The sequence below is a fragment of the Schistocerca serialis genome, chromosome 2 (assembly GCF_023864345.2).
Source record: "Schistocerca serialis cubense isolate TAMUIC-IGC-003099 chromosome 2, iqSchSeri2.2, whole genome shotgun sequence".
Lineage (NCBI taxonomy): Eukaryota > Metazoa > Arthropoda > Insecta > Orthoptera > Acrididae > Schistocerca > Schistocerca serialis.
In genome coordinates this window covers 46,356,024-46,377,977 of record NC_064639.1, presented here as the reverse complement: position 1 = coordinate 46,377,977, position 21,954 = coordinate 46,356,024, and positions in this window count along the sequence as shown.

The window sequence follows — 21,954 nt, the reverse complement described above, 5'->3', positions numbered from 1 at the left end:
TTTTTTTTTTTTTTGCAGCACAGTGGGAAAGATTTCAAGAAATGACTGTCTGATAAAATGTTTCGCACGTAGTGTCCTCCTTTATGGTGCTGAAACGAGGATAATGAGGGACATAGATAAAGCAGGGTTCGAGACCTTTGAGATGTGGACGTAGTGGAATATGCAAAAAATAAGTTGCGTTGAGAGGATGCAAAATGACAAAGCATTGAGAACAGTGTGAGGACACAGAAAATTACAGACTGTAATAAGAGGAAGAAAAAGAAACTGGATAGTACATGTATTTAGCAAGAAGGAGTGGCTAATAAAAGCGGTCAGAGGCCTTATGGAAGGAAGAAGAGACGAGACAGTAAGAAATTTCAGATCGTGGACACTCTACTGGAAGACAGCACATAAATCAGAGTTAAGAAGCCTGAAAAGTAAGCGAGAATCACCTACCAATATGGCAGAAAATTGATGACGACAGATACAGGATCCTCTTCAATAGCACCCATGTCCGTTCGCATTCGATTCGGAGGTAACCAAATCCAGGTGGTGGAAGAGGTCTTCATTTCCAGTATTTGGCGAGCAAGGGCAGGAGGTGTGGTGACGTCAGGTTCCTGGTCAATAGAATTTGCGCCATTGTTCTGCATTATATTCGAAGCCTCTCCTTGGTGATTCGTGAAGTGAGGGCATTTTGCAATATGATGTTCAGTGCATCGGGTAGAGACAGTTAAGCACCCGTCCACGGTGCTATCGTTGACACGTAGTCTATGTACCTACGCTAAGTTGACATTCTCCCTTCGCTTCATCTACAACAATACCGCATAATCACTCACCACTGTCAATCGCACTACACGGATACGTCCTCGATACTTCATAAAAAACGAACGAAAGCAATGGCAAGTCGTCTGCCCTGGGATCTCGCCCACGAATCCGATTTGGGCTCTGCGAATATTCACCCAATACACATTTTATGAGCATGGGGATGACTCTGGTACAGACTGGCATACTGCGATCAAAATAGGAACGAAGTACTTAATGTAAGTATATTGGGCCAACAACAGTTCAGAAGCTAAGCCAGTTCCGGAGACAGGAAAATCGATGGAATTTATGGTTCAAATGGCTCTGAGCACTATGGGACTTAACATCTGAGGTCATCAGTCCCCTAGAACTTAGAACTACTTAAACCTGACTAACCTAAGGACATCACACACATCCATGCCCGAGGCAGGATTCTAACCTGCTACCGTAGCGGTCGCGCGGTTCCAGACTGAAGCGCCTAGAACCGCTCGGCCACACTAGCCAACACATGTGGGAGTGAACAAAATATGGTGGCATTGGGAGAAGAAGTTTGAGGATTGAAAAGATATCACTTCAGTGAAAAACGTCTTCTATTTAATGATTGTAAACTCAACTCGGCTTATCATACTCTTGACACACTCTCCCCTATTTTTCCGAAATAGAACGAGCTGCCCTTCTTTGAACTTTTTCCATGTGCTCCGCCAATCTTAACACGTTATGGTCACATTACCGAGCAGATGTACTACAGTGGAGGACGGACAAACGTACTGTATGCAGCCTCTTCAGTAAATTGGTTGCGTATTCTAAGTGTGCTGTCAATGAAACGCAGTCATTGTGTAGTCTTCTCTATGAGATGAGAGATGCGATACTGCGAGCAGAATTTGGCGCAGCACTGTAAGGCGTAAACCGAAGCAAGGTGCCCGTAGTACACAACATCTGAGATCTTTCAGATACAAAAGTTGAAAGAAAAAAAAAAACTATTCCGTGTAAAATGCAAGAAATGAAGCTCAGGCGATGTGCCCTTCAAGACGAATGTAATCACTCCAGGTACGAACTGGAATGAATGTTACTGAACCCTCAGTTTAATAAACTATGTTTGTAAAATTTACGAACTTCTTACAGAAGAATGAAAAGACAGAATGCAGGAACACACGAGGCAGCACTGAATCTTAGAAGATACACTGAAGAAATGTAACCCTACGTATACAGAGTTTGTGGAATTATATTCACTGGAATGCACTCACTGAAATTCAGAAGTGATACAGGATAATATACAAGCAGCGGAAGCTTATGTACAACTTGTACAGCGACCACACAGCAATTATGGGTCGAAGGACGTGAAAGGGAAGCAGTAGTGGACGACGGAATGAGATAGGCCTCTTCCCTACACCCGGCATCATTAAATCTGTACCATGAGAAACCAGTAATAGTACCATAAAAAGTCTGGAAAGGGAATTTAAGTTCAGGAAGAAGGAACAAAAACTTGGAGGTTTACCGAAAATACTGTAACGCTGTCAGTGACCTCAAACGACCTGAAATATCATTTGAACGGAGTGGATAGTGTCTTACCCCCCACTCTTTTTTTTTTTTTTTTTTTTTTTTTTTTTTTGGGAAACCAATTTCAGCTATAAAAATGTGGTAGGGCCTGACACGCAAAGTACTATATATACACAAAAAACTATTCCATACGGCAACAAACCGAAAATTTTGATTAATTATTAAGCGTTCAGTTATAGTGAAATGGAAACATAATCTGTAGTGTCATTAAGCATCATCTTACATACGTTAAACGTCTGAATAAATGTGATCTAAGTGGCAGAAATAATTCACTCTTTCAGGTATTTTCGCGTGTGTCTACTTACACCCGCCTTCAAGCGAAGATGATCCATTTTCAAATGTTTCTGCCAACACAGTGATGCTAAACGCAGTCAAACTCGATGCAGCCATACTGTGTGTGTTGCCACACGGCAACATCATGAATATAGGTGTGGTTTCCTTAACACTGTAAGTGAATTTACTGTTTGTTGCTAAATGACAACACCATACAATAGACTGATAAGAAGAAGTTGTAAGGTGAGTACCAATAAAAGTGAAATAAGAGTGACGAAGTTAAACCAAGGGACGCTGAGGGAGATTAGATAGTGAGATACTAAATGTAGTAAGTGAGTGTGTTATTTGGACACCAAAATAGATGGCGTTTTGTGAAGTAGACCTTGGCGGTGTATAGAAAAATACTTCTCAGAAAGATAAGTTTGTTATTACCGGGAAAACGTTGATTATTAGGAAGTCTTTCCTGAAGATTCCTGTACGGAAGTGAAAAGTGGACGACAAACAGGTCAGAGAAGAAAAGACGTTTTGGCGCTCGATTCGTCCCCAAAGTTACACGTGAGCCACTAACTGTCTCCTACCTTCCTAACTCTGCACCAGTTCTCCAGCATACCTAGCTACTTCAGAACTTAATATTGATACACCAGACATAATTTACGGCGCCGATTTTAAATGAAAATAATATATTGAGTTACTTTATCAACGGAATAAATAAGATTAATTATGCTATTTTCGCTTCTCAAATATTACTACTGCTATTAATGAGTGAAAGCTTAAGCAGCCGTCGACGTTCGATCGACAAGGTAGCACCTCTAAAATGATTACATATTATCTTCGGAACTATACAAGTACAGTGGTCTGCAACTGTGGTGAAAGCAACGCATTACCGCAGACCCATTTCACAACGGACATTTCGTCCCGGTGTAAGAAGACGAACGGACCACTGCAACTTGTTCCGATCAAAATGCTCGCACTTCGTCATCGCACAGTCACGCAATAGTGACAGACGTAGAACACACCGTACCGCCGTATACTGCAGTGTTCGACCAGCCCGGCTATCGAAACAAACCGTAGGCGCCTCCTGAAGCACGGACAGCTCGGCCGTGTGCTGACTTGGGCGAACCACTGGCACGACTTACAACTGTCTTCCTCGTACTGGCTTCGTCTCCACGGTTGCTGTTTAATGAGGCGTCCCCGGACGGTCGGCCATCACCGACTGCTCAGGTCCACTTCGTCGTCAGACTCGACAACTTTGCGGCTAACTTGGCGGTGGGCGGAGTCAAGTAAACGACAGGTAGCGCTCTGGTGGGTGGGGCTAATTTAGCCGTCGATAGTCACGGGCCACACACTGTATATTACAGTTTTCTCCCTATAGCCTACACCTATCCTCGTGAGACTTTCAAACATCCTGCACAATTTTACGTTATGGATGGTTCTTTCCAAGTCGATGTATCCGATGAACGTACATTGATTATCAAGTGTGATGTCAAAATTGCCTCTCTCGTCCAAGTGATTTTCCTGAAACCAAACTGATTGTTACCTAACTGCTGTATTCATTAAAGCAAGTCTACTGCCCAGCATCAAAGGTAGCAAAAGCGAATTCCCAGTCATAGAGTATTTGTTGCTGTATAATGTATCTGGCTTGCATGCTTTGCAACAGACGTGATCACAGGGCTTAATCTCCAATCATTAGCAGTACTATGAAACATGTAATAAACATATGATACATAGCATGCAGTGTGTCACTCCTCACCACAAAAGAAAAACCAATGTTGACAAACTTTAGGGATAAGTTCCTTATACGAATATAAGTAAATCAAGTCTGAAATCCATACTTTGAGTATGAGCACTTGTTCATCTTCGGTACTATGAAACACATCTCTTCTGTTGCAAGGTCTTTGCTTTCCATATTTCGGAAGGAGGAAATATTGACGAAAACAAGAAAAAATGTCTAAAATGCATACTTTAAATGTTTCGAGCATTTGTTCACATTCGCTTGTGTAAACTCAGCTCTTCTACTGGACAAGTCCTCTTAGCTCCTCTGCTACGCATTTTAGAGCCCAAGTTTTTAAGACATTTTTTTCTTACTTTGATTCACACTACCTCCTCACAAAACGTGGAAAGCAAAGAGTTTGCATTAGAAGATAGGTGTTTCATAGTATCGGAGATGAAAAAATGGCTCTGAGCACTACGGGACTTAACATCTGTGGTCATCAGTCCCCTAGAACTTAGAACTACTTAAACCTAACTAACCTAAGGACATCACACACATCTATGCCCGAGGCAGGATTCGAACCTGCGACCTAGCGGCCACGCGGTTCCGGACTGAAGTGCCTAGAGCCGCACGGCCACACCGGCCTGCCCGGAGATGAAGAAATGCTCATATCTCTTAAGGCACACGCTTTAGCGCCCTTGCTTACTAAACAATTTTTTTCTCGTTTTGGTGTATGGAACCTGTCCTTAAGGTTTGTCGGAGTTTTTTCGGACACCCTATATATGCCACTTCAAATGTTTCTGGAACAATAGACATTGAAAAACGACTTTCGTGAGTATGAATGTAAGGCAGGGGCTCATGAAGCTAAATTCTATGAAACATTCTAAAACGCAAGCAAATATTATTTTCAACACAAACTTTTGTGATTTTTTAATGCATCACCCATATTATATCTTACTCATTAAATAACATGAAAAATCACAAAAAGAATGGCGTTGGTTGCATCGCAATACGTTAATTCCATCCCAAAAAAGTGCAAAGTGAACTTGATGCTTGAAATTAATGAAACATGCCGCTATTGCAAATCCCGAGATGCAAGTGTGAACCCCGTAATCGCAATGTGACTGACGTACTACGATGGAACAAAATCTGTGCTTGTTGATATTTACACGATTATTAAATGCACTGGAAACACCGAACGAGGTGGCGCAGTGGTTAGACACTGGACTCGAATTCGGGAGGACGACGGTTCAATCCCGCGTCCGGCCATCCTGATTTAGGTTTTCCATGATTTCCCTAAATCACTCCAGGCAAATGCCGGGATGGTTCCTCTGAAAGGGCAGGGCCGCCTTCCTTCCCCATCCTTCCTAATCCGATGAGACCGATGACCACGCTGCCTGGTCTTCTTCCCCAAAACAACCAACCAACCACTGGAAACAATACAGATGTCCAATCACACACACAATGATAAATAAGGAATGGGTTTACTCGTTCCTGCTCTGTTGACCTTTACTAAAGTACTAGAATGAACATAACGGTAACGAAAAACCGAATATCGCTGATCAGGATAAATACATTAAATGTCTGCCAAAGGATCTAATAGAGGGATAAATCAAAGTTGTACCTAGTTGTGTGACTGGACTTCTATATTGCTTCTGGTCCACTTAATAGCATAAATAGCAATAACTACAGCTTGTGTTACTTAGCAGTTCGGCAATCGCATAGCAATTACGAGCATCGTGGGGTTCACGGGATGTGCAATAACGGCGCGTTTCGTGTATTTCAAGCGTCAACTTCACTTTGCAATTTCTCGTGATGTAATTGACGTATTGCGATGAAACCAACGCCGTTCTTTTTCCGATTTTTCGTGTTGTTGATTCCGTAAGGAACAGTAGGGGCGTCCATTAAAAAATAATTTGTATTGAAAATAATATTTGCTTACATTTATTATGTTTGCTTACATTTTAGAATGTCTCATAGCATATACTTTCATGAACCCCTATCTTAAATGCATACCCGTGAAAGTCAGTTTTCTATATGCATAGTTGTTCCAGAGATATTTGCGCTGAAAAATTTAAGTGGGCCCCCAGTATATACAATACTGATCTTTGAGTGTAAATAGGTACATGGTAGTGGAACTTAACTCCTGTCTTCTAACTGATGTAACACATTGTAAGTTAACTATTTTATTATAGAGTTCTGTTTTGACTGCTGTCTTGAATTTGAATTTCACTAGGTACTCGGCTTTTGACTGTCATGAATTGTAGCTTCCTATTAAGGCGGCAACGGATAATCAGCGTTGGCTGGAACTGTTGCACGGAAGAACTGGGTGAACTGCAATTCGATCCACAACCGTGGAACTGCACGAACTGGCTCCGCAAGCGGCAGAGTAATCATGCATTTGCGATGTCGCTGGCGAAAGCAGGAAAGTAGGTCCGGAATCAGTGCCACCTGTGGCGGCTGATGAAACTAGTGGCGGACGGATCTGACCCTTCAACGGTTTCGTAACAGGAGCAGAAGTTGGTTCCAGATTCTGAGAGCCATCCAGGCGGCGATTACGCAGACCTTCGATGCGCCTGGCGTGAATAGGGTCTGCTCAGCTACCGGCTCTGTACACAGTACCGACAGACACTAAATTTTGTTTTATAATCAACTGTGTATTAATTATGTCTGCTCAGCGGACATATGACCAGTTAAGTTAACAATTATTGTGCGATGGTTCTCACATTTGTCTATTCTTCATATGGTTAGGATTGTATGGACGATATTTTACTGAAAGTCTGCCTGTATGGCTCCAGCATAGCTCCTACATGACAATGCAAAACTACTGTTCTTTACACATGCAAATCGTCTCCCACAGCCACCTTCGTCCTGTCACCGCCTGTTACCATTCCTCTGTCCTCATGGCCACCACTACTCTATCTCCCTCCATACCTACCCTTCTTTTCATCTATAGTCTCACATTGAAGGATAAGTCGTTTTTTCAGTTTTAGTGGATGATTCTCCATTTTTAATGGTCAGTTGCGTTCAGTGCTCCGCAAGTGTTTCTCAAGTGTTTCTAGCTGTGCTGTCTGCCCACATTCCTGTCATTGTTTTTAAACACGTCATGAAGGCAGCATTATATTGCTTATATGTCTTCCATTCACATCACCTTTTAAAATAATTACAAATTCATTGCATCTTGTTTTAGAATCAAAGTTAACATAATTTTAAATTCATTGTTCTTTTGCTTTAGCATCTAAGTTAGCATTAAGTCCTACTGGCTGAAGAGTGGGTTATTTGTACCACTGCCAGCCCAGCCACCGCCCACATGCGGCTAAAGAGGATGAAATGTCAATAAAGAAAGAAAAGAGCAAAATTAGATTAATTTTGGGACTTTGGTATACGCGTGTGCAGCGTATTGAGAAAATATAACATATCTATGCGAAAGAAGTTCATACCAATGAGTCTCATTGTCATATATTGGTGAAACACATATAGAATGTAAATATTAGCGCACACTCCGCTGCAGAGTGAAAATCTCCTTCTGGAAACATCCCCCAGGCTGTGGCTAAGCCATGTCTCCGCAATATCCTTTCTTTCAGGAGTGCTAGTTCTGTAAGGTTCGCAGGATAGCTTCTGTAATTTTTGGAAGGTAGGAGACGAGGTGCTGGCAGACGTAAAGATGTGAGGACGGAGCGTGAGTCGTGCTTGGGTAGTTCAGATGGTAGAGCACTTGCCCGCGAAAGGCAAAGGTCCCGAGTTCGAGTCTCGGTCCGGCACACAGTTTAATTCTGCCAGAAAGTTTCATATCAGCGCACACTCCGCTGCAGAGTGAAAATCTCAATCTTGAATCTCATCGTTTCCCGTTCCTGGTATCTCATCTAATTTCGGAATTATTCTACACAGCATTAGCCACCAATCATCAAGTAGAGGGCCTAAAGTAGCCGAAATGTCGGTAACTTTATCACATCATGGCATGGTCACAAATCCAGGAGAATCGTACTGTAATGGAACGTGGTTGCGAATACCTACACCTACTTTGTTACTAGATTTAATAATGATGTAGTGTTCGTGGCGGTTTTGGTAAGGACTGTTTTACGGAAGCAACGATGTAGCATGAAATATATAGTAAAATTATGGAAAAACTTTTACTGAAATATATATACATAACTGAGTTGTACTTCTTGGTTCTTAGACATTTTCCTTTGATGATTTCTTCACAAGTTCTAACGTTTCAGTAAACGTTTTCCGAAGTTTTTCAATAAACTGCACACTGAATCCTTGTTTTTGTGAAACAGTAATTCCTAAACCACCACGAAACTATACCTTCCTTGAAGCACAACTGAATCGCACTAGTATCTGTTTCAGATAGAAGTATATCCATTGTCTTTTCGACAGAACACATAACCGATCTGAACAAAAAATTGGAGAATATCAGCAGGATTCAGGCGAGGCTTTTCGTATCCAGAATCTAAAGCTTAGTACATTCTTAGTCTGCACATTTTTTGACTTCTAAAAAGCCTGTGGTTCAGCCGATCACGAATAACACTTACACAGTCACTACCGACGTCCAAGGTTAAGTTTATGAATGAAATCTCACATTATTTCGAAACCAAAACAGGCGTAAGACAACCAGATGAATTGCCTCCATTACTTTGCAACTGCCTCTTTGGGAAAGTGATACAGGAGTGACGCAAATAGGAATCATTCCTTAAAATTAAACACTAAGTGAATTTAAGCAGAAGCAAGATATCTGTACACTGACTAGCATTTGCAGATGATTTAGCAATTTTACCTCGCGACATTTCATCACCACAATATCAGATTGAACTTTTGAAAGAAACTGCAGAAAAATTCGTTCTCCAGATCTCTTTTGGAAAGACAGAATACGTGACGTGCAACAAAGGGGCACCAAAATTCATGGAAACTAAATATGGTAAAATCAAACTAGTTCCACAGTTTAAATCTCTCAATGAAACATTTCAGGAAAATAAAATCTAAACAAAAGAAAAGGATTTTCATGTAAAAAGATGGAAACTGCATACCGATTTACGCAAAATACCTGCAGTAAGAAATGTATTTCAAAACACACAAAACTAATATGTATAATACACAACAGTAGTTAAACCACAATGTCTTTATGGACCAGAAACACAATCTTGAACAGGAAAACAGTCATTGATAATAATGAGGAAAAGGAGTGCAAAATCATAAGAAAATTCTTGGTCCAAAACTTGTAGACGAACAATACCGACTCAGAGACAAACAGGAAATTAAACAAACACAAACATCCATTTTCACATTAAAACTGCTGGAGAAGATTCTATGGACTTATTAAAAGAATGAACCAACACTGGGTAAGATCAAAACAGATCTGGAATTCTCAGGAATAACACCAGACTGCTGTAAAGTTCATAAATGGCAAGCTGACTAAGCGTAGAAACCGAATAAGAAGACCAGACGAGAGGAAGAAGACCCACAGGAAGCGAATGAAAGACACAGCGGCGGAAACGAAGGTAAGTTCCAGCCCTAAACATTTAGCGACGTCCTGATGAGCATGTTCGCTATACATATACATATGTGAACGACGCGGAAGTTTGTGTGTGTGTGTGTATTTGCATCTTTGTTACTCCTTCAGTGTGAAACGGGCGGTCAGATTTGCATGAAATTTGGACTGAAATTAATACATAGGCTATCTTATGCATACGTACCTTTAAAAGGGGTGGCGCTGGAAAGGAAGCGTAGCTCAAGAAACACGAATATCCAAACTTCATTCATCGAGTGTCTGGGAATGAAAGCACTCAGTAACTTGCAACAAATCATACACATAATATCAAACCTGTACGAAACGTTTTCTTGCTGACAGCCGCCACAAAATGATGAAAGCAAAAAGTTTATAACTTACTACATTTTCCCTGTGGGTGTAATAAAACCGCCAAGCATGACGTTTTAATTTGTTACTTCTTTACTACTGACACTATTCGCAATATATTTTCCATACAGTAGCCACATATACGACTGAATGTACGACACATATTTCAAGAGATACGCTGTCATAAATGTGGAGCTGCGTGAAAATGTAACTGCAGGGAGAAATTCGCTAGAGAAATGGGTGGAATATGTGTAAAAAATGTGTTAAATATGTTAAATACACGTGAAATATATTTAACACGTGCGTACGTGGGTGAAGCCACCTGTAAAAAGCTCACCCTAAACCCCTAGAACCTTTTCAACCGGCCGGAGTGGCCGAGCGGGTCTAGGCGCTACAGTCTCGAACCGCGCCACCACTACGGTCGAAGGTTCGAATGCTGCCTCGGGCATGGATGTGTGTGACGTCCTTAGGTTAGTTAGGTTTAAGTAGTTCTAAGTTCTAGGGGACTGATGACCTCAGAAGTTAAGTCCCGTAGTGCTCAGAGCCATTTGAACCACCTGAACCTTTTCAGCCAAATTTGGTACACATATTAGTTACGATAAGGAATGAAATACTGTGGGAGTAAGAACCACCAATCTCCTATCGGTGTGGAGGTGATAACGTGTTGAGACAAAGGGAAGGGACAACCCAGAGCGAGTTGGGGGGGAGGGGTGGAGAGGAAATGGACAGAAAGGGGGTGAGGAGGACGTGAAGAGAGAGGAAAGGGGAAGAGATGGAAAGGAAAGAAGAGGAGATGGACAGAGAGAGGAGGTAGGAGGAGATGAACCGCGAGGGCGAGAGAGGGAAGGAGGACTTGCAGTGAGAGAGGGGGAGGAGGAGATAGAGAGAGGTGGAGTATATAGACAGAGGGGGGAAGGGGAAGACAGATAGAGAGAGTGGAAAGGAGGAGATGGACTAATATATTGGGGCATTTTCTTGTAAGTAACTGTTTGACTGGGGTAACACTGTGGGGCGCAGCTGGTATATTTATACAAATCAGTTATCCCTTTGGCCTGGGAGACCATATGCGTTCTCTTTATTCTTCTGCCACCCATTTCCGTATCCGGGTTTCGTGGGCGATTCTCCTTTCCTTAGGCCCGTCGCCTGAGAAGCATGATGTCGGGAGCTTACGACACCAAATCACTAGAATCGCTCTTTGTCGTGCTTGGAACCTTCCCTAACAACAAAGCCATTCGATTTCGGGCTGCAACGTACTGGCTGAGGAGGAGGAGACAGGATAAGGCGATCGACATGACCGAACAGGAGGGCACCGAGAACCGCCAACTCGTTAAATGGCGGGTGGGTACCTGGCAAAGGGAATAGGAGTTAAGTGATGAAGGCCGTAGAGTATAGCATTTCTTCCAGGACATTAGAGAGCGTCTCAGACTGAGCCATATCAATCCCAGGAGGACTACGGTTCACTTTCTGACATGTTACGGCCCTTCCCCTGCGCACTTATACCGCGTAGAATGCAGCCAGCCGGCCAGAGTGGCCGTGTGGTTCTAGGCGCTACAGTCTGGAGCCGAGCGACCGCTACGATCGCAGGTTCGAATCCTGCCTCAGGCATGGATGTGTGTGATGTCCTTAGGTTAGTTAGGTTTAATTAGTTCTAAGTTCTAGGCGACTGATGACCTCAGAAGTTAAGTCGCATAGTGCTCAGAGCCATTTTGATGCAGCCAGATTGCTACTTGTACATGTGGGGAACCTGGACCCCAGAACACATTTTCACTGTTACTGATCCAGAGGAGAACACCAGACACCAACACAGTAAGACAATGGCATGATACGGGTAATAAGACGAGTGGGAAAGAATACATGAAATCTCTGATGATGTTTCAAGGGCATTACATGACGAATGCAGACGGTCACGGCCATATAACAGAGCACCGCAGCACACACACAGCACGTAAGACAGCAGTTCCATTTCGTACACCAACAGAGACGGCAGTACGGAAACACACACTCACTCAAACAGCGAAACTTTCACAAGACGTACCGCAGACAACCTTACACAACATCTAGAATAATTAAACGGTATTATAATAAACAGTGTACTGCAATCAACTGGATAAGCCTGTTCTAGCTTAAGTTAAACAGCAGCCATATCCATCCCTCGGTCATTATACCGCTGCTGAGATAAAACACTTGTAACTGAACACGCAATATATAAGCAACATAAGAGGTAAGAGAAACTGAAGTTTAATTAAACTCCCAAGAAACAACATATTTTACACCCACACACCACTGCTCCTTCCACAGTGTACATAAACGTCACAGTGTTTTTGTAAATAGTGTTTAGAAATATTAATCCGTAAATTAAACTGTAGCGAATGAGAAGAGGCTGGCTCAGATAAAGTGACATTTCTCTCTCTCTCTTTCTATCCAAGTCTTTCCTCTCATCTATCAACATATTAAAATGTGTATTTTTTTCTGTTTTTTTTCTCTCTTTCGATTCCTAACGTATTTTTAATTTTTTATTACTTTATTGTATTTGCAGAAAAGAATAACTGCAGTTTGTAATATCAAATGTGTTTTTTTAATCTACACGAAGAGCTGTAAAATGAACGACCTGCTATAAAATGCAAGGCAACAGGTCTCTAAACGAGCAATAAATCAAATCAAACCTCCGTATCCCTGTTGATATCATCCTTCTATCTTGTCCGTGGTCTTCATCGGCCCTTCTGGCTTCCACGGATGCTGAGAATGCTACTCACCGTAATGTTTCTTCTCCGATCCTAATTAGGTATCCTGTACACATCAATACTCTTTTTTTCGTCCTTCAGCCAGTATCAGCTTGTGGTTGTAGGTCTGTCATTACGTGGGTGTTTAGTATATTCCCTTCCTGTGACTGGGTGTTCCTCTCGGAGTCAAATGTTTTTCTTAATATCTTTCTTTCGAAGACTAGCAGATTTTTCACTTATTTTCCTTGCTGTACAGACCCATACTAAGGATGATATTCCGGTATAATTCGATTTTAAAATGTATCTAAACTGCTCTACAGCATACCATGTCTTATAATCCTAAATATTATCTATTTGCCGCTGAGATCCTTGCTTTAATCTCAATTTCTATTCTATTCCACTCGGTGGAAACGCTTCCCAAACATTTAAATACACTATGTGATCAAAACTATCGGGACAGATGGCTGAAAATGACTTAAAAGTTCGTGGCGCCCTCCGTCGGTAATGCTGGAATTCAGTATGGCGTTGGCCCACACTTAGCCTTGATGACAGCTTCCACTCCCGCAGGCATACGTTCATTCAGCTGCTGGAAGGTTTCCTGGGGAATGGCAGCCCATTCTTCACGGAGTCCTGCACTGAGGAGAGGGAACGACGTCGGTCGGTGAAGCCTGGCAACGACGCCAGCGTTCCAAAACATCCCAAAGGTGTTCTTTAGGATTCAGGTCAGGACTCTGTGCAGGCCAGTACATTACAGGGATGTTATTGTCGGGTAATCACTCCGCCACTGGCCGTACATTATGAACAGGTGTTCGATCGTGCTGAAAGATGCTATCGCCATCCCCGAATTGCTTTTCAACAGTCGGAAGCAAGAAGGTGCTTAAAACATCAATGTAGGCCTGTGCTGTGATAGTACCACGCAAAACAACAAGGGGTGTAAGCCCCCTCCATGAAAAACACGACCACACCATAACACCACCGCCTCCGAATTTTGCTGTTGGCACTACACACGCTAGCAGATGACGTTCACTATTCATTCGCCCTACCCTTACCCTGCCATCGGATCACCACATTGTGTACCGTGATTCATCACTCCACACAACGTTCTTCCACTGTTCAATCGTCCAATTTTTACGCTCCTTACATGAGCAGCGGCTCTACCATAAAATCCAAGTTTTTTCACCTCCCGCTAAACTGTCGTACTTGCAGTGGATCCTGATGCAGTTTGGAATTCCTGTGTGATGGTATGGATAGATTACACATTACGACAATCTTCAACTGTCGGCGGTCTCTGTCAGACGAGGTCGATCTGTACTCCTTTGTGCTGCACGTGTCACCTCACATACACACTTCACTATGAAACACCCCCATTTAAATTCCTTTACTGGATTTTGAGCAGTTAGTCGAAGCCGCCAAACAGTTAATTATTATGATTATATGACTGTGTGCTTAATGGATGAAAGGCTATCGGTTTTTCTGCTGTGGTTTCGGGGGTATTTCAACCAAGCGTGGCTGTTCTGGGACTGAATAATGGAAGGATTGAAAGTTTGTCTATTATTAAGGACTACAAAGGTTGCGGTGTATAAACTGTATTGTATTTTCTACGATCACACAAATTCTGAAGCAGTTGCTACCTTCGCCTTACACTTCTAATTACGGTTATACCTTTTTATTGGTTGCTGATTTTCAGTACTTCGTCATACACAATGATTATGGTTAACATTCACAACAATCCTCACTCCAATCCATGGTTGTTGCTGGCCGACGCGGTTGACGCGAAACACGTAATTCGGCACTTGTCACTTTCTGTTTCATATCACTCGCGAATCGGTATTAGTGAGGGTCGACCCCACGACGATCAGGGGGACGCGCTCACTCGTCATGCTCCGGTGAATTTACTCGACCCTCGACCGCCACTACCGCCCGTCTCTCCTACACTACTTCTCACTCGACACTCTCCAGTACTACTCTACTCTCTCAACACTAGTCTCACTGCCTTCTGCAGCGCTCGACAATCGATTCCTGTCTACTATCGACCTGGATGTCGGATACTAGCGTCTATGTTCATGGGATCACGGATCCCTTACATCCCCGCCCTAAAAACCTTCTTTGTAGCCACAGGCGAAAAAGAATAATAGGAAAAAATTATCACATAGTATATAAACGAAAATGAGGAACATAAGTTCTTGTTCAAATACTGAAAATTACATCGTATCACAAATAATACCCTATTGACTCCGGTAGCAATCTGCCCCTACAAAAACATTATGTCAATCTATCTTAATTAACACAGCATGGTAAATATTTTTATAAACTTATCTTACATTCAACTACCAAAAATCATCACTTTCAAGGGTTTGCATGGGCCGTTAACTACATATTTGTTACTGGTTAACCTCTTATAACTAGCTTCAGCAAAGACAAGAAAACAAACTAGTTGAATGCCAGCTACCCCTTTGGTATGCCGTCCTTTCAGCGGGGTTCCTGCCGTCCACACTACTATCACTCTAACTTCTCACTTGGCCAACACACATCAAACTTAAGGAATAAATTCACAACTTATTCATTTGAGTCTTCAACACAAGCAAAATTGAATACCAAAACAAAATATAGCATTTACACCATGACTTATGCAATTATTTTACGATCCCTCATACCTCTACAAATTGATTCCATGATATTAAATGCTGCATTATTGCACTAAGTATGTCTTATGTAACTATTTGCATCACTATAACTAATCTGGTCATCAACTGAAAAATTTTGAACTACTGATCGTTTCATTTTGCCAAACATTACTGCCATATGTGAATGGTTATCACTAATGCTCAGATGAGAGATAAAATATTCCCTATTGTATTGACATTAATCCAAACCTGCTATATGGATATTTATTATTCATTACACAGTGCCAGAATTCTGCTTCTAAAGCTCGTTGTAAATACAACCATACTTGACTCTGATAGCTAATTGGATACATGAATTACTCTTTACTCACGAGTTACACTTTCTGTTTTATTCAGCATACTTCAGATAAACATGTATACCTACAAACAGCTTGCAAACAGATGTTGCTCATGTGCTAAATGAGATACTTCAATACTTCAAACATCTCATACTCCATACATTTCATTACACATAACTCCCTCAACTTAACAACAACTTCAACTGCAAATAAATATATATCTTCAACCTACATCAATCCTCCATATACTTCAATAACTACATAAAAATACTACTCCAGGCTCCTTGGCCTCTCCGTTCATTGTATTTCACATCATTTATTCCAACAACTATCTCCTCATATATTTGTTTCTTTATATGTTCATCTACTTACAAGCTGATAAATTACTTCAATTCTCTTACAATTGCTTGACCTTTCTATGCCTCATAAAACAACTCTATAAGATTACACAAACTCTTGTTTGACCAATTAGCATCCCACCACATTTTATAAACATTAAATTTCTGATCTGGTTCTCCTTTTATTACTTCTGGCACTAAACTGATTTTTAACTTATTGATTCTTTGACATCTCACACTCCACATCAACAGTAACTACTTACCCTTATTTTAAGTCAACTATAAATCTGCTACATGGTTCCTGACCGAATTACTTGGATGACCACTACCAATTCTAACTATTACACACTAACTTTCTTAACCTAAGGATAGAGAAAGATGGTAGAGGAGTGAAACTTGAAATGAGAAATAAAGTCTCACCCAGCTGGGAGTGTACCAGTCGCCACTTGGTATACCAGCAAAGGAGTTGCTGGCTCCCTACGCCTAACTTTCTTCAATTCATACCTCGTGATTCCTTTGTCTGTCATCTCTTCTCTCATAATTCCTGTCATCATCATCTCTCCTATGATTGTGATAAAACTGTCGACCATTGCCACGTTTCCTATACCCATTATTCCCACCTCTACCTCTGTAATTCGGTGGGCCAATAAGTTGACTATGATGGTAATTATTTCACCTTGGTTCTGATCACGCATCTGATTGTTTTCCTGTGCATGAATAGTTTCTAATTGCTCCAATACTTCCATTAAAGTATCTTTATCTTTAATCAGGCTTCCAGATAAGTTTTCTTGCATCCTACAACTTAACCTCCTTTTAATTGCTGATGTCATTATGTCGTCATTCAACAGCTGATCCAATGTTTCATTCAACTCCCATAGATGCTCAGCAAATTCTCTCAAGGTACCTCTCCAGGTGTTAAAGGACTTGCGATGCAGTAAATCTTCAAGTGTTGCACATTGGTGACTTTTGGACCAGTATTTCTTTAAAAACTCTTCCTCAAATTGACTGTAGCTGGTAACTTCTTCTTTCTTCCTAAATCCCCAGGTGAAAGCTTCACCTTCCATTCAGTCTATCGCGAACTGAATTTTATCTGCATCTCGTAAGTGTGCTGGGAAAACTCCTCGTAACCATTTAGTAAATATCATTGGATGCAATGCCCCTTTGGGTTTATATTTTTGCCCCATGTTGGTCTGGGTATACCTATTATCAGCATTTACTAACGTAACGAAGTTTCCCTCCTCTACTGTTGAGGTGGCACTATTTATCTTCCTATCAATCTCTTCAGTTTTAGTTTCTAGCTGTTGGACTCCCTCCTGTAGCTGTTTGACCTCGTTTGTGACTGTATGTTCCACAGCCTCCTCCAATTTCAATTGCCTGTTTCCCAATTTACCAATATCAACACGGCACTGCTGTTGTATTTGTACCACGTCTTGAATCTGTTGGTTCTGGTGTGCTTCCATTTCTTGGATTCTCCCTTGCAATTCAATTTTGACACCCTCAACCTCTTCCTCAGCTTTTTCAATAACTGGTGCACCAATTATTAATGGTACAAGTCAATTACCAAATCCACCAATTATAATAGGTATTACTATAAAGAAAATTATTACAAATGCGTGGGCTGTAATAATAACATTATAAATCTGGTCATCTCCAATTAGAGATCCTGGTTGCCCAAGTTCAGCACGAATAAGTATTCTTATTGATGTTCCTACTATTCCTGCTCATGCTCTAAATAGGAAGTATAAAGTACCAATTAACTCTGCCTTCATATTGTTCATTTCCTCTCGGAGTCGATCTACCTTCACCTGTATCTTGTCATCTCTCTCCTGCAGGGTTATTCTCATCTGTTCCTGTAATTCCTGCAGTCCTTTCCTTAAGTTTTCTTCGTTTTCTTGGGACATCTCTGCTATAATTTTCTTGATTTCTTTGTTCTCATTCTTAATTTCTTCATTTCCTTTGGACATTTCTTCTATGCGTTTGTTGGTTTCTTCACTTCCTTTGGACATCCCTTCTATTCGCTTGTTGATTTCTTGGAGCGTCTCTCCCATATGCTTGTCGAATCCTTGGAGCACCTTAAGTATTACTGACTCTGATTCTCCATCCTCAAGACTCAGTTCCTTTCTAATTGGTTTTACCGGTGTCTCAGGGTAACCGGTTGAATGGCCCAATGGGCTGTCCATTGACATTCCAATACTACAAATTCCTGACTCATCCTTGCCCTCCTGCCCTATCTCCATTTTTCTAACTACCTCCTCCACAATCTTCTCTTTCAATTCAGGATCCATTCTAAACTATTCACTATGCACAGATAAGAAAAAATAAATAAAATAAAATAAAAATAACTTCCTAGTAACCCAGAAACTCACTAATTAGCTAATAACAAAATAATCCTTCACTGTATTAGGTTAACCCAGATTGGCAAAACACACCTCTCCATTGAACACCATAAATTACAGAAGCCTACCCAAATCAAACTTCAATGACTGCATTTATACACAAAATCTCAAAGTAACATAAACACAACTTAGAAAACATATAAACATGTAGTTTACAATAAATAATACAAACGAGACACTATTCTGTGCTGTACAGCATGAAAACACATGCATACTAGCATACAATGCTTCAGAGCAAATTTGCAAAGAAATGTTAAAAAATATTGTTTTTATAATTTCTGCAATTGTCAAATTTAATTTGAAGTTTCTTCCGCGCTCTGAAGATAGTGCAATATTAATTAGTCTCGCGCCAGCAAATCGTCCTCACTCACCCCTCGACGCTCGTCGAAGTGGCGATGTTTTGACGTTTGAAGTCGCGCTGCTAGTCGTGCTGGCGTTGGCTCCTCAGGCGCGGCAGCTGTCAGGCGATGCATTGCTGTAGTTGGTGTGTAGTGCCGTGTGCAAAGTGAAGCTCGCGGCGAATCGCGATGACACAGTCTCGTAGTTCGGTGGTTGGCGACGGGATGGAGCTGCTGTCACGTAGTTCGTTGATCGGCGGGTAGATGGCGTAGACGTCGTATACTTCGGGGGTTCGCCACTAGATGTCGAACTCCCCATCATCGTTGTTTCTACCTCAACCACTTGGATCCGCTGTAGTCACTGGTCAGTGTGGTACGTCTCCGCTATCCAAAAACTTGCTCTCACGGCGTGTGGAACTTCTTCACTGCTTCAGGTGCTTTGGTTAGCCGCTGACGCTCTGGGTGACGTCATCCAACAATTACGCCACAGACAACAGTTTATGGGTCCACATCAAATGGAGCGATTTACAACGTTCAAAAGATAATTTCGGGTACAAAGTCACTTGAAAACATTCTCTTTACATTTTCGTAACGGAATTTTGGCTGGTTCACTCGAGATTCTGCACAAACGCGCCTTTTCTTAGAGTTTGAATTTTACAGTAGTTCACGCAGGTTCTCGTGTCCATACTTCAATATATTGTTTATTAACACTGCTTTTGTCACTTTAACTCATAAAAACAAATTGTTTACTGCTTCTCAGTCACTTTTGCAGTATATTGTCTAAATAAGTCACTTTTGCACTGTATTGTCTAAATAACTCACTTTTGCACTGTATTGTCTAAATAATGTGCTTCGTTCCCGCGATTTCTAATTTCACCATAAATCCGTTACATTACAATGTTTCTAGTGGAACCACTCTCACTTTAGTCACGATAACGACAATACCGGACTCCTCTTGCACTAAAATTGTCCGATAATTGCAAATGTCATTCCACTGAAACCAAAAATGGTGCTTAGTAAACCATTGTTCGGATCCGAAGATTGCAACTGTCCATTTCACAGGAGCCAAGATGAAACACCCCCGTTTAAATTCCTTTACTGGATTTTGAACAATTAGTCGAAGCCGCCAAACAGTTAATTATTATGATTATATGACTGTGTGCTTAATGGATGAAAGGCTATCGGTTTTTCTGCTGTGGTTTCGGGGGTATTTCAACCAAGTGCGGCTGTTCTGAGACTGAAGAGTGGAAGGATTGAAAGTTTGTCTATTATTAAGGACTACAAAGGTTGCGGTGTATAAACTTTATTGTATTTTCTATGAACACACAAATTCTGAGACAGCTGCTACCTACGCCTTACACGTCTAATTACGGTTATACCTTTTTATTGGTTGCTGATTTTCAGTACTTCGTCATACGCAATGATGATCGTTAACATTCACAACAATCCTCACTGCAATCCATGGTTGTTGCTGGCCGACGCGGTTGACGCGAAACACGTAATTCGGCACTTGTCACTTTCTGTTTCATATCACTCGCGAATCGGTATTAGTGAGGGTCGACCCCACGACGATCAGGGGGACGCGCTCACTCGTCATGCTCCGGTGAATTTACTCGACCCTCGACCGCCACTACCGCCCGTCTCTCCTACACTACTTCTCACTCGACACTCTCCACTACTACTCTACTCTGCTCACTCAACACTAGTCTCACTGCCTTCTGCAGTGCTCGACAATCGATTCCTGTCTACTACCGCCGTGGGCGTCGGATACTAGCATCTATGTTCATGGGATCACGGATCCCTTACAACTATCACATCAGAAACAGTGGACCTTGGGATGTTTAGGAATGTGGAAATCTCGAGTACACACGTATGACGCAAGTGACACGCAATCACCTGAACACGTTCGACGTCGGTGAGTTCCACGGAGCGCCTCATTCTGCTCTGTCACGATGTCTAGTGGTTACTGAGGTCGCTGATATAGAATACCTGGCAATAAGTGGCTGCACAAAGTACCTGATATGAAAAACGTGTTTTTGGTTGCGTCCAGATACTTTTCGTCCCATAGTGTATGTCTATTCTTCTAGAAGTGACTTCATCAACTGTCATGGGGTACCATTAGTGGGTACCTTGCTCACGACCATGTAATCAGTTTGCTTCTCATTAATTTGTAACGATACTTCCCATTTCTGTATTGACATGTCATGAGCTGCAACCCAATTTAATGTGTATTCAGTAAGAGCGTTAAAAATGAAGCAGGACATAGAGAGAGTTTGAGGTAGGGAACCTGGGGTGGGAGAAGCCAGCTTAACGAGTCGTGGAATTAAGTCTACCGCTTTGTTTTGCAGCGTATTTTAATCTAACATGCCTACAAGTTTTCACGTACTGTGCTGCTTATTTACATGTACGTGCTTTATTTCCTGCAAGGAAACAAGGAGTATGAGCTTGATTACCAGGGAGTTATGATGCAGGTTTTGTTTATTTTTCTTGTCCATAAGCTGGCTCTGTTGCATTGTATTTACATTGTCTAATAACAGAAAGTGCTGTGGATCAACAACAGACCCGTTCATTACTCAGTGGTATTCAGAGACATATAGTACAACATGATGAAGCAGTACCGGTACAGTGTTTCCTGCTCGTTGGATTGGAAGGATCGCCCGACCTGAATCTCCTTGATTATTTCCTATGGGGATATCTTAAGTCCATTTCTCTTTTTAAATTTTTTAACCTACCTGCCCGATTAAGGGATCTGACATTCCATGCTCCGATCCGTAAAACGCCAGTTTTCTTTCGTCTCCTGAGTAGTCTCCGCCCGGAGATCCGAATGGGGGGACTATTTTACCTACAGAATATTTTATCCAAGAGGACGCCATCACATTTAACCATACAGTAAAGATGCATGCCCTCGGGAAAAATTACGGCTGTAGTTTCCCCTTGTCTTCAGCCGTTCACGGTACCAGAACAGCAAGCCCGTTTTGGTTAGTGTTACAAGGCCAGATCAGTCAATCATCCAGACTGTTGCCAG